Here is a 13445-nt window from a genome sequence, read left to right as displayed (position 1 = left end):
TGGTTTAATTTCGGGTTCTAGATTGGCAAGGTCAGAATCTCACTTCCAAAAATTACTGTCTTTGTGACTTGGAGCAAGTTGCTTAATTGCTTTGTTCTCTGTTTTCCTTATCTGGAAATATGACATAGAATAATCCCTAACTCAAAGGGTTATTTCAAGGATCAAAGAAGTTAGTATTTTAAATATTAACTTAAACAATGAATCATCATCATCAACCAGAGTCATGTGTGGTCATTCAAGTCTTCCATTTTTTATTCACCATGTTGTTTCTGAAATATAAATATCCAGAGGACAGGGGCCTTGCCTGCTTAGCTTTCGGTGTGAACTTTTCAGTGAATCATATTTGATAAGTGACCTCCCAGGATATAGTGGCTACTACAAGTACAGATTATTTACTTTCCATATGTATTATGTCTGCCAAAATAAGTTTACCTAGGTTTAGGTTTAGTAAGTTTATAGCCAACCCCATGCCTGTATTTACCTTTCCTTGGGAAACCATAGCAAATTAATTCTACCAAAGCAAGACAATAATGTACTCAGATATATTTTTAGATACCTATTGTGGCTGAAGATCCTTGTTATACAATGGGGAACAGAGTCTGGGAGATGGGAGTCACAAAGTGGCAAAAAGAATGTCCTGTTCTCCTAAATAGTTTCAGTTCTATCAGGAAAGATAAAAGAAATGAATTGGGTAACAGTAAAGCCAAACAGAAAGGTGATGCTACCAGAAAGATAGTGGCAAAAGATTTCATGAGCTGAACAAAGAGCTGGCTTGATTGTTAGGTGAGTTTATTCATCTGTAGAATGAAGGTAATAACAGTACCTATCTCATATAGTGGTTTTGAGGATTAATAAATAAGGTACTTATAACATTGTTAAATACCATTGTTAGTAGCATCAGGATGTCTCATTCTAGCCTTCCAAAATCTTGTTCTCTAATTTTCTTGTTCTCTAGTATTTTAGCTCCACACTAAAACCGTTGCTGTTATTGGTGTTGCTATAATTATTTTTTACTTTACTGTTGTTCTTACAGCCGACACTTACTTATATTTGCCAACATTTAATTATTTATTTGTTTTCCCTTATTCTGTATTCCATAGCTTTCTCTGAGTTCAATTTATTTTCTTGCCAAAATAGATTCTTCAGCTGTGCTTGTATTGAGGGTTTGAGGTCTTTAGTCGACATATTTTAATGATATAGACTTTCTTATCATTTCTTGTGTAAAATGTATTAATTTTGCTCTTAAGTTTTAACCACACTCTATCTGGGTACAGAATTCTAGGTTGATGGTTATTTTCCCTCAGCAATTTGGAACTATTACTTTTTTTTTTTTTAACCTGTATGATTGTGGACAAGAAGTATGTCATTTCTTTGGAAATATTAGTCATTTGTCTCTGGTTGTTTTTATAGTTTACAGTCTCTCTAGATGTTCTTCATTTGTTTTTTGATTGTCCTTATATTTTCCTTTAAATCCTTGAACATATTTATACTTACTAGTGTTTTCTCAGCCAAGGGGTGAGGAAGGTGGAGTATGTATCCTCTAAAACCTTATCTGTGATTGGTTGAGGGCTGCTTCTAAGGCTGCTAACTCTCGGGTTTTTCTGATTTGACCTGGAAATGGGTTGGCATGACTCCCTGTCCAGAAAGGAGGCCCCTGGCCAAGAGTCACGGATGCTTGTGGTCGGCAGCCTGCGGGTATAGACGTGAATGTTGAAGGCGTGTGAAGCGGCATCTGCCTACAATGTTGTCACCCTCCCATTCCCCCTGCTCACTCAGATATCAATGATAGAATCACAGGAAAGGCGAAAATAACAATTAAAAGGGCCTCCTCCTTCAAGGGTTGTTGTTTGAGGGAATTTGTGGGTTTGTTTGCATGTGTGTCTGCGAGTATAAAAACAAATGTTCTTAGGACTGTCAACAGTACAGTCAAGGGAGTGGTGAGCTGCTGCTTCAGTTCACGAACACTAAAGAAGAAGAGAAATAGATTTAGTCTCTTCACTTCCACTGAGGGGTCTCCTTCCAGTCATTGGTTATTTGTGCATCTTTCCCCCAATCCTGCAAGATACACATATGGCTCAGAGGTGGTCAGTTGTGATTAGGACAAAAAGTGAATGTTTACTTTATGGTCTACTGATTAAATATTTAAGCCAATCTGCAAAGAGCTGAATAAAACTGGAGTAGAGAACTGGGCTGTCCCAGCCACAGGCTTCATCTTTACAAAGTGCTGAAGTCCAAAGTTGAAGCTATGATAGCAGGAGGTTTAGAAACACTTAACTGTTGTGAAAATCCCTCCAAGTTTGTTCTTTGTATCTATCTCACAGTTTCCTTTATGTTATAAACACATATGCACTCACTATAATCATTTCTTGTTCCCACTTTGAGAGGCATTTTAGGATCTGAAGGAGCAAAGAATGGATAAATTAATTTGATCACTAATTTGTAGTTTTTGGCTGAGTCCCTGAATTCTAGGATATGAAAATGATAGTAAAAGTAGCTAGATGAATATTTCAGTTCGGTTCAGTTCAATTGCTCAGTTGTGTCCGACTCTTTGCGACCCCATGGACTGCAGCACACCAGGCCTCCCTGTCCATCACCAGCTCCCAGAGTTTACCCAAAATCATGTCCACTGAGTTGGTGATGCCATCCAGCCATCTCATCCACTGTCATCCCCTTCTACTGCCTTCAATCTTTCCCAGCATCAGGGTCTTTTCCAATGAGTCAGCTCTTCACATCAGGCGGCCAAAGATGAATATATGGGAGGTATTAAATCACCTTTACCACAGATCCATAATTATAAAGTTTCCACTTCATTTTAGGGTCAAAGGGAAAATGATGTGGGTAAGTATGTCAATCCTGATAAATAAAATTCTAGGTCCTGAAAATCAATAAGTAACACGCTTAATGAAAACAAGGATCTCTGTTTTTCTGGGTTGCTTTCATTTAGCTATTCCCTACACATCTCTGTGAAAATGCTATTCAGCCCATTGATTGGAAGTACTATATGTCTCCTGTTTTTCCTGTCTTGACTACATCTCCATGTGCCCTTTTCCAAAGGGAAAATCTTTTTCTTTTTCAATCATCTCAGTCTAGTAGGGTGGAGAGCCAAACCGGGGTAGTACAGGAGTGGCACTGAAGTACACGGACTTCAAAGTGTGTTAGTTCAGATAAAAGGAGTTTTGAGGCTGAATGAGTTTGGAAAGTTGAGAAGGTTCCTAGACAAGGTGTTTGGTTGATATGGAAATAAACGAAAAAGCAAAGAGCAAATAGAACAAGAGTGAATCTTGGACAATTTTCAGAGACAAACATATAGGCTTGGTTTTAGTCCATAAGGTCAAATATTCCCTCTGTCTCACATTGGGCCATATGCTTAATCCACCAAGACAAAGACCAGAGCAATGAGGATTAACTTCAAGGTCAGAAGAATCTATTATGACTTTGTCACAAAATAGCTGTGTGACCTTGAGCCAATCAGATCACTGTTCTGGGCCTCACCCCAAAACAAAGAAAGCAAAAACAAAAGCATAAAGTCTCTATGAAGCCTTTCAAGTTCTTTTCAGCATTGTGGATCCATAAAATGCTACTTAACAGAAGCTTGCCTGGAATAAAATTAAATCCAAAAGGAAAATAGCTTTTTTAAACAAATCATATCTGAACATTTAATTTGTCATTTGCTTTATGACATGTGCATGAGGCTTGTTTAAAACAACTCGACAAGGTTAATTACCAGTGCAGAATACAACGACTGTGTCGGTAGCACAATATTTTGTTAGGCTTGTGTGACAACATTGCAAAGTAGATCAGCTGCACGATTGTTTGTGATTTGGCATCCTCTTAGTTTAAAATGGCCACAATCCTAAACATGTGCCCCCCAATTCCCCACCTCTATGGATAAAGAGTGTGCCATTAAAAAAAATTAACTAAAAAAAAAAGCACTTTTCAACAATTTATTGAGCTCTTCAGAAGGTGTACATAGGGTGGAAACACAGGGGAAAAGTTTGCAGGTGGCTCTGATGCTACATAAACAGAAGCCTGTAAGTGCTGTCTTGGAAGATGTGATGTTATTCAAACACTGGCAAAAAGCTTGTCCCAAACTAAGAGAGATTCTTGATTTGGTTAAGGTGTCTTGCTGAGAAGTATCAATTAGTTGTTTAAATACTTCAAACAATTCCTTGCCTTGTCATAAAATCAAATTCTTAAAAATAACTGTCAACTCACTTTTTGAATAACCTACAAATAGCACCTTAATATTCAAGGAGGGGTGACTCCCAATTACAATCACCTGGGTTTTGTACACATAATGTCAGTTTTCGCTTACAGAAGGAAACAGGTCACCACATTTCCCTAGACTGAAAAAACAGAGGCACCCACCTGCAATAAACATGCTATTTCCTGGGGAAGATTCCACTTTTTCTCCTCTGGGGAGAATCAAACCCTCTGTCTGTTGAAGGAGTATTGAACAAATGCCATAAAAAGCGAATGCCAATTTTTCTGAGATTGTTAACAATGGTGAAGATGTTTATTTTTATTGAAGTTATTTATTCTCATTTATATGACCTTGAATAAAATATGCTCATATAGAAGACGGGCACTTATGTCAGGCCAAACCTACTAATTCATGTATTTTATCATAGGGTGATGTGGGTTATTTAATCCAGCAGAATATTTAGACTTTATCTTTTTGCAACATGAAATGACAGCAATTGAAAAGCCTTATGATTTGCATAAGGAGTTTAATCTTTGTGGCCTTTCAAGAAAATGTTCTAGTTGAAAAAGTAACATGGCTGGTTGATTTCCATTGGAAGCCATTTGCTCTTGGGGACTTATGAAGGTCACTGTGGTCTAGACCAGGGGGAGATAATTTTATTTTTCCTGAAAAGTTACCTGGTTAAGTGGGATCAAAATTGTTCTCATTTGTGCAACTGCAGAGATACGGTTTTGCACGTGCTGTGTACCCTCTCCTATTATATTATGATTTGGCTAATAATTTGATATAAGAGATGCAGGTTTGATCCCTGGGACAGGAAGATCCCCTGGAGGAGGAAATGACAACCCACTCCTGTATTCTTGCCTGGGCAATCACATGGACAGAGGAGCCTGGTAGGCTACCTACAGTTCATGGGGTTGCAGAGTGGGACATGACTGAGTGGTTGAGCACACAATAATCTGACACCTTATATCAGCTGTTGACTATAAAGGAAATTTGATAAAATACTAAGAAGTGGGAGGAGGAAAATAACTAGACAGCAGCATCAGTGAAAGCAGAGCATCTTTCTTCTGCGACGGCTTTGGCCTTTGTTGGACACGTTTCTGACGTCTCTGCTCCAATGTTCTTCTCTCATATCAAATTTGTATATTAACTGCCAGGAAGAAAAGAAGGAAATCAAAGTGAAACCATAACTCTGAACCAAACTGCAGAGAATTTTCTTTTTTTCAACAGAAGAGATGGAAAGGAATTGGCACTGGCACTTAGAAAATTACCCACGCTTGTTTAAACGAAATGTTTTCCACCTTTAGACCCATGGCTCAACTCCTTACAATCTAACTTCTTTACAAATGTGGCTCTACCAGCATCCTCAAGTGAAAAAGAAAATTGACACCATTATTTGAATAATATACATTATCATTACCTATTAAGAACTTCATCCTTTGATGTTCCAACATTTAACAATACCCTATGTGGGGTAACAGGCCACCTGCTACTCACTCCCCTCTCCATTTTTTTCTGGTATTAATATTATTGAATATCTTTGTTGAATAAGTGAAGAATTAAGTGAACAAATAAGTGAAAAATAGACAAGTTCTGCTACCCAGAATACAGAGACAAGAGAAGTGACCCTCTGTGAGCAGTTGTGTTTGGGACTCAATGGACGTGAATGTCAGCGACTCCTGGAGATGGTGAAGGCCAGAGGAACCTGGCGAGCTGTGGTCCACGGGGCTGCAAAGAGTCAGACAGGACTTAACGACTGAAGAACGGCAACGTCAACAAAGCACAAGCACCCCTTCTCCGACCGCAGAAAGCTGGCATCTCTGCATCGCGTCTGGAGGCTTCCTTAATAGTCGCTTTCTGGGTGGGTTCAGCATGGGGACAGGCCATGGGCAGAATGTCAAAGAAAGAGCCTTCTAGGGTTGGGGAGTATCTCCTCCCAGCTCCCACCCAGCAGGTCCGTCTCAAGTCAGCTGTCCGCCTAGATCCAGACCACACGCGTTCCTGCAAAGGTGGCCAGCATGCCTGGCCGCCCCTCCGTGTCTGGTCACTGCCCCCTCTCTGCTGCTCCTCAGGTCTGGGGCTGGCGGTAGCCCTGATGTCCCTGCCTCCTGGTCCTGACAGGCTCCCTACATGCTTTACCAAACTCTCCTCAAAGGGTCCTCATCTGAACGCGCAACCTGTTTCCTGCTGGACAATACCCTGAACCACACGGTAACTCGTCATGTTAGGGAACGAATGAACCGATGTTTTGCTCTAGCATATATTTTGTGCATGTTGTTTTGGTGGTGGTGACTTTGTTACTTTCAAAAATACTATGTCCCTAGAAGTGTTTCTCACAAACAGATAAAGTGCAACTGAATGAAATGACACTCAAGTATTAAGTTAAAAAGTTACAAAGCAACACATTATAATACACTATCCCACATTATAGTATCATACACTATCCCACGTTATAGTATCATACACTATCCCACGTTATAGTATCATACACTATCCCACGTTATAGTATAATACATTATCCTACATTTTATTATATTACCGTAGCTGTGTGTGTGTGTTAGTTGCTCAGTCATGTCTGACTGTTTGCAGCCCCATGGACTGTAGCCCGCCAGGCTCCTCTGTCCATGGGGATTCTCCAGGCAAGAATACTGGAGTGGGTTGCCATGCCCTCCTCCAGGGGATCTTCCCCACCCAGGGACTGAACCCAGGTCTCCTGCATTGCAGGCAGATTCTTTACTTTGTGAGCCACCAAGAAGCCCATTTACAATAATTATTGGATTGGCCAGAAGATCTTATGGTAAAACCCAAGTGAACCTTTTGGCCAACCCAGTTTATTAATTATATGACTATATTATATTACATTACACTACAATACATTACATAGTATTACACCAATCTTTTGTTAAAACTATAGAACACATGTAAACATTTCTGAGAAGGTAGGTTGTTTGAGACTTTAATTTTCTTCCTTGATTTTTTCCTCCACATTTCAAACTTTCTACAATAAATATGTGCTGTTTTTGTCAATAAATATTTAAAAACTATTAACCAGTTGGGCAGAATCCCAAACATATATTATCTTCTAAGCGAGAGCTGAATGAGCCTGATCTAGGGTGCTGTTTGCACATGTATCCTTGTGCTCTTTCTCTCAGTAGAGCTCTACAAAGACATATTTCTGGCTGGGAGGATACGTGAGGGTCACATGAGCCCTAGGTGGCTGCTGTCATTCCCAGGTGAGACCCTCAACCATTCTGCACTGTTTTCCTCAGCTCACCTCCCCTCTGGCTCTTTCCCCTTCTTCCAGGCCTCTCTGCACTTTTGGTTCCCCAGGAAGACCCTCACTCTCACTCTTTCTCTCCTGACCTGCCTCCAGCCATGCCTGGGCCCCGGTGGCTCCTTGAATCAGCCCCGTGGTCCTCCACCTCGGTTCTGCCCCCTGGCTCCCAGCCACCCCTGTCTCTTCTGCACTTGTCTCTCTGAAGCTCTTCATGGTCACTCCCCTGAGGTCAGGCCACTCTCCATCCCCTCTGTGTCCACACCTCGCCATCAAGGGCCACCCTCCACCAAATCTGTATCATCTTCCTGCAGAGGGCTTGGTTGGTCTAACTCGTACCATGTACCTTGGATGATGTACAAAGTCCTGACTTTATCTTGAGTGAGAAGCCTCCCTGTTGAGTATGTCTGTGATAGGTGGATTCTATGATAAATTGTGCCTGAGCAAAACCATCTGGGGTTTTATTGTTTAATTATGTTATGTTTTGAGTACATGAAACTAACATGTAAACATAACTTACATGAACGCTTCATGATGATCGGTCTCAGCAACCTCAGACCCACACCTGGAGTTTCACGGGGTGCTGTGCCTTTTGTATATGTGACACAACCCTTTATGGATCCAAACCTAGGATAGCTGTAAAAGAGTCAGACCATTCCACATGAAGAAAAGGTTAAGCAAATGAGGAAAAAAATCCCATGGCTCAAGCAATCAAGGATACAGAGGGGTTTCTGAACAAAATAAGGGACGCGTCCTCTTTCGTCTAAGAAATATGGGAAGGTCATTACCGAAGTTTATTAAATCTTGAACTAAAGGGGAAGAGTTCACCAAACTCTAGACAATCTCCTTTTGCAGCTAGAATTAATAAATGAGCACGTACACAAAAAGGCAATATTTGGAGAAACAAAAGGGAACCCTATAAAATTAACATTCTTTCTTTCCCCTAAGAGGGATTCTATCACAAGTAACATTTTTGTGGCAGGCTCTGCCAGTGTTCTGGTTACAGGCCCTTAGGACCTCACACTCCTACCTCTGCATTCCAGCCCGACTTCTAACAGCCTACAGCTGCACCTTTGTCAGTAACTCCCTGGGTAGAAATAACCCTTCACCCAAGTGATGTGTAACATGCCCTCTGAGGTCTTCCTTAAGTGATGACTAAGGATGATGGGGATACCAGTATCCTCATTCTCTTGTCCCTTGACTGGTATTTTACACTGTGTCCCGCCTAGCCCCTGGGGTTAAGCCTCGGTCACTGGCTCTAGTTTCCTAATGCACTTCTGCTGGCTGTCTTTCCTTCCCTGTGTCCCCTGACTCCTGGCACACCAGTGTACCCACACGTCTCATTCGAACCAAACCTGTTTCAAATGTTTCCCAGGGGAAGCAGAGCAGGGCCAACAAGGGTCCTGAGGTTATAGCCCAGCTTTGAAGGATCATGGTGAATGCCTGCCTTGCTTCCTTGTGCATGCTAAGTCACTTCAGTCGTGTCTGACTCTGTGACCCCATGGACCGTAGCCCGCCAGGCTCCTCTTTCCATGGGATTCTCCAGGCAAGAATACTGGGGTGGTTGCCATGCCCTCCTCCAGGGGACCTTCCCAAAGCAGGGATAGAACCCATGTTTCTTATGTCTCCTGCATTGGCAGGTGGGTTCTTTACCAAGTTCTTTCATGTGGGTATTTGCCAGCGTAGACAGGAAGGGGCTGCTGAAACAGCATGCATCCTTCATGTCTTTCTAAGAAAGATTCTGCTGTAATGAAATAGTTCTTCTGGTTAGTAGGCACGCATGACAAGCTATGGATACTAAATTTAGATATCAAACCTTAACTTTTTAAGGGAAGTTTGGAAGCTGGTCACATTCAGAATGGCATGTCCCCAACTTTATTTCCATGATAGAAAGACAGTGGGCAGGACTGTCAAACAACAGGCATTCTTAGTTACACAGTCCAGCCTACCACTTAGGAACAAAAGCAAGCAATTTATTAAACGTTCCCTTGACCAACAATGGCTTAAGAGAAGAAAAACATCCAGTGTGGTGGGGGGGCAGAATTTCATGAAACTCCAAAGTTATTAAAAGTCTAAAAGCTTAAAAACCCTCCAATTCTGTTTTGCTTTTCCCCTCTTGGTTAATGGCAGCACTTCATCACACATTTCACTTTGGAGCAAGTGTTGTGATTGTGTAAACTCTCTGTAATGAGTGGCGACTCGTAGCTCTGCATAAACACATTGCACTATATTTATAAACTTTCCTTTCTATTTACATTTGAAAATGTTAGGTGACAAGCCATCATAAATGTCCCTCCTTTTCTTTTCTCTCTTATTTTTTTTTTTCAGAAGCAGTATACATGAGGATGACTGGTGACTCTTTCTTCATTGAAACTAGCGTTGTGTGTGTGTGCGTGTGTGTTTGAGTGAGTGATTGGAGAGGATAAGCGTTTTATAGAGGAAGCAAGATGGAGTAAATTTGAGAGAGAGACAGAGAAAGAGAATGGTTATACCTAGAAAAACAATTTTTGGAGATGCAAACTTTAACATGAAAGGACTTTATTATCTTAAATAAACTGAGGATAATGCAAAGTATAGAAAAATCTGAACTGAAATTCTAATGCTCATCAAGTGTTTGGAACTGTGGTGCCTCATACAGTGACTAGTATCCACAAATGGCTAAATTTAAATTAGTTAAAATGAGTCAAAATTTAAAATTCAGTTATCCATTAGACGAGTCACATTTGAAACCTTCAGCAGACATGTGGAGCTAGTGGACAGACCTAGTAAGGATACAGAATATTTCCATCATTGCAGAAAGCTCAGTTGGGTAGTCTTGGTCCAGAAAGTGAAATATTTTGGCATCATATACAACAGACGTAACTGCGTGCTATCATCTGATGAAGCATATGGAAATTCTGCCATCCTCCACCCCATTTCCTCTTTCTTCCAGAGACTTGAAATAGGAAGAAAAAAACCCACAGAACTACAAAAAAGAGAGAAAAGACAAAGAGGACCGTTGTAAAAATAAGACGCTTTGAAGAATCTGAAGCAGATGTTACACTGGGAGCTAGTATGTACTATGGTACCACCTGCGCCCACTTAATTCTGTCCAAGATCGTTTCCTCCACAGTTACCATGAACAAACATGGAGATTCAAGGATTTAAGAATATTTGATGGGGAGTCAGGGAAGACAAACGCAAGAGTAAGGTGCACATGGGGATAACAGTTCATTCCCAGTGGGCATTCCTGGTTCCCTGCCCAAAGCTTGACCACCATGCAAAGCCATCCCATATGTTCACGTTTTGCGTAAGAAATTATATCTTAGCTACTGCTGGTATATATATATATATGTCAGAAGGGAATATATACTTATACACACACACACACACACACACACACACACACACACACACATATATAAGTGTAGAAGTGAAATTTGTGTGTGAAGATGGTCGAGGACCATTCTTTTATCCCACCAGCAACCTGTTTTGCTACCTCTGTTTCATAGAACTTCAGTGATTCTGAGCTTGGCTCAGATGATATTGTTTTAACCTCTTCCTTGGAATGACTGGCTCATTTTCTGGCACGACTCTTAACTTGACTATTCTCGGTGAAGGAAGTTGCCAGTTTTAACTCACTGATTCTAATTATTGAAGGTATTCTATTGCTGAACCCATAGAGACAGAGTGAATTATCTGATGAGTAATATGAACTTTCTCTTCAAAAACAAATTGCCTGGAAAAAGATACATTCCTCAGAAGATGCCATCATTTTTCTTCTGGAGAAGGTACTGGTTCCCATTAATGGATGTAAATCAGAAAATCTAACTGCACCAGAAGAAAGACCATTTTGGAGTCGATGTGGATGACCCAGTATATTACCACTCTAGTGACAGTGGGATCTTTAGAGAAATTGAATAGGAAGTATCAGCCAACTGAAAAAACACCCCATCTGAAAGCTCAAATAGTAAGTGCTGTCCCAGACCTATGATTTGCTGGCATCTTTGATTGTTCTCTTGGCTTGGCATAATTCTTCTCTCTTTATAGAAGAGGGCTCGTTTTTCACATTTTCTCAGCCAATGTTTTCCCTTCTGACCCATAGAGAGAAACTTGAGATCATCCGCTGCATTTTCTGCTTGATTCTCCACATGTGTGACTCTCACAAAAAGAAGACAAACACTCTGAATGAAGACCGCAAGGTGAACTTTAGGATGGGAATCACAGATTTCTTAGTTTATTCACTTACTCATCTACTTATTCATTCAAAAAATTTATGTGAGGTGCTGTGCTATAAACTGGAGATCCAATGAGAAAGGTACACAAATCCCCTCTCTCTTGAAGATTACATTCTAGTAAAACAATAACAAGGGATATTAGTTTCCTACTGCCGGTGCAACAAATTACCACAAATTTAATGGCTTAAACCTGTACAAGTGTATTATCTAACGATTCTGCAGGGCAGAAGTCTGACATGGGTCTTGCAGGATTGAAAGTTTCTTTCTCGAGCCTCTAGGGGAGAATTCACTTCTTTACCTTTCCCAGCTTCTACAGGCCACCTGCACTTTCTGTTTCACACCTCTTCCCTCTATCATCAGAGCTACAGTGTCAGAGCCAAGGCCTTCCCACGTCACAGTCCTTTGGTCCTTCTTCGGTCATCACAGCTCTCCTTGACCACAGGGTCAAGGAGCGGTCCTTTACTTTTAAGGATTCACATAGATTGGGCCCACCAGGATACTCTCCCTATTTCAAAGGTCAGTGATCACATCTGCAAAGTTCCTTTTGGTCATGCAAGGTATTTAGTCACAAGTTCAAAGGATTCGGGCAAAGACATCTCTTGGAAGCCGTTATTCTGCCCACCATATCTTGCGCACCGATGAAATTAAAACAGTTGTTACAAATGAGGCATCAGCACACACTGGTCAGACTGCCCATCATCAAAAGATCTACAAATAATAAACGCTGGATAGGATGTGGAGAGAAAGGAACCCTGTTGGTGGGAATGCAAATTGTTACAGCCACTATGGAGAACAGCATAGAGATTCCTTTAAAAATAAAAACAGAGCTACTGTATGATCCTGCAATCCCACTTTTGGGCATATAACTGGACAAAACCACAATTCAAAAAGATATGTGCACTCCAATGTTCATTGCAGCATCATCTACAATAATCATGACATGGAAGCAACCTAAATGTCCACCGAAAGATGAATGGATAAAGAAGATATAGTATATGTGTGTGTACACACACAATGGAATACTACTCAGCCATGAAAAAAAATAGTGCCATTTGCAGCCACATGGATATTCCTAGAGATTATTACACTAAGTGAAGTAAGCCACCGAAAGATGAATGCCACCGAAAGATGAATGGATAAAGAAGATATAATATATGTGTGTGTACACACACAATGGAATACTACTCAGCCATGAAAAAAAAATAGTGCCATTTGCAGCCACATGGATATTCCTAGAGATTATTACACTAAGTGAAGTAAGCCAGACAGGGAAAAAGAAATATCATTTGATATTACCTCTATGTGAAATCAAAAAAAGATACAAATAAACTTATGTACAAAACAGAAATAGATTTGCAGACATAGAAAACAAACTTATGATTACCAAAGAGGAAGTGGGGAGACAGGGATAAGTTAGGAGTTTGGGGTTAATGTACACACAGTACTATATATAAAATAGATAGCCAACAAAGATGTGCTATACAGTACAGGGAAGTACGCTCAGTATTTCATAATAACCTATAAAGGAAAATAATCTGAAAAAGAATATCTGTTTGAAATACATTTCAATATTAATCAAATTTGAATATTTGAGATATTCAATATTTCATAATAAACTGTGAGGGAAAAGTATTTGAAAAATTATATATATATATGTATATATATATGTTGAATCATTTTGTTGTATACCTGAAACTAACACAGCATTGTAAATCAATTATGCTTCTAAAAAAATCACAAAAAGACT

General features: G+C 40.3%; 1 long non-coding RNA gene across 1 annotated transcript in view; it reads right to left on the bottom strand.

Annotated features, from left to right (window-relative positions):
• Positions 1–3965: 3965 nt before the first annotated feature.
• LOC122675666 overlaps positions 3966–13445 on the bottom strand; it is a 51249-nt gene continuing 41769 nt past the window's right edge. The window contains exons 3-4 of the long non-coding RNA XR_006335317.1: positions 8002–8117; positions 3966–5357 (exon numbers count right to left, since the gene is read on the bottom strand). This is a non-coding gene — a long non-coding RNA (uncharacterized LOC122675666). The remainder of the gene's footprint in view (positions 5358–8001; positions 8118–13445) is intronic.

The sequence above is a fragment of the Cervus elaphus genome, chromosome 19 (assembly GCF_910594005.1).
Source record: "Cervus elaphus chromosome 19, mCerEla1.1, whole genome shotgun sequence".
Taxonomy (NCBI): domain Eukaryota; kingdom Metazoa; phylum Chordata; class Mammalia; order Artiodactyla; family Cervidae; genus Cervus; species Cervus elaphus.
The sequence above is the reverse complement of the archived record's forward strand: the minus strand, read 5'-3'. Positions and strand labels throughout refer to the sequence as shown.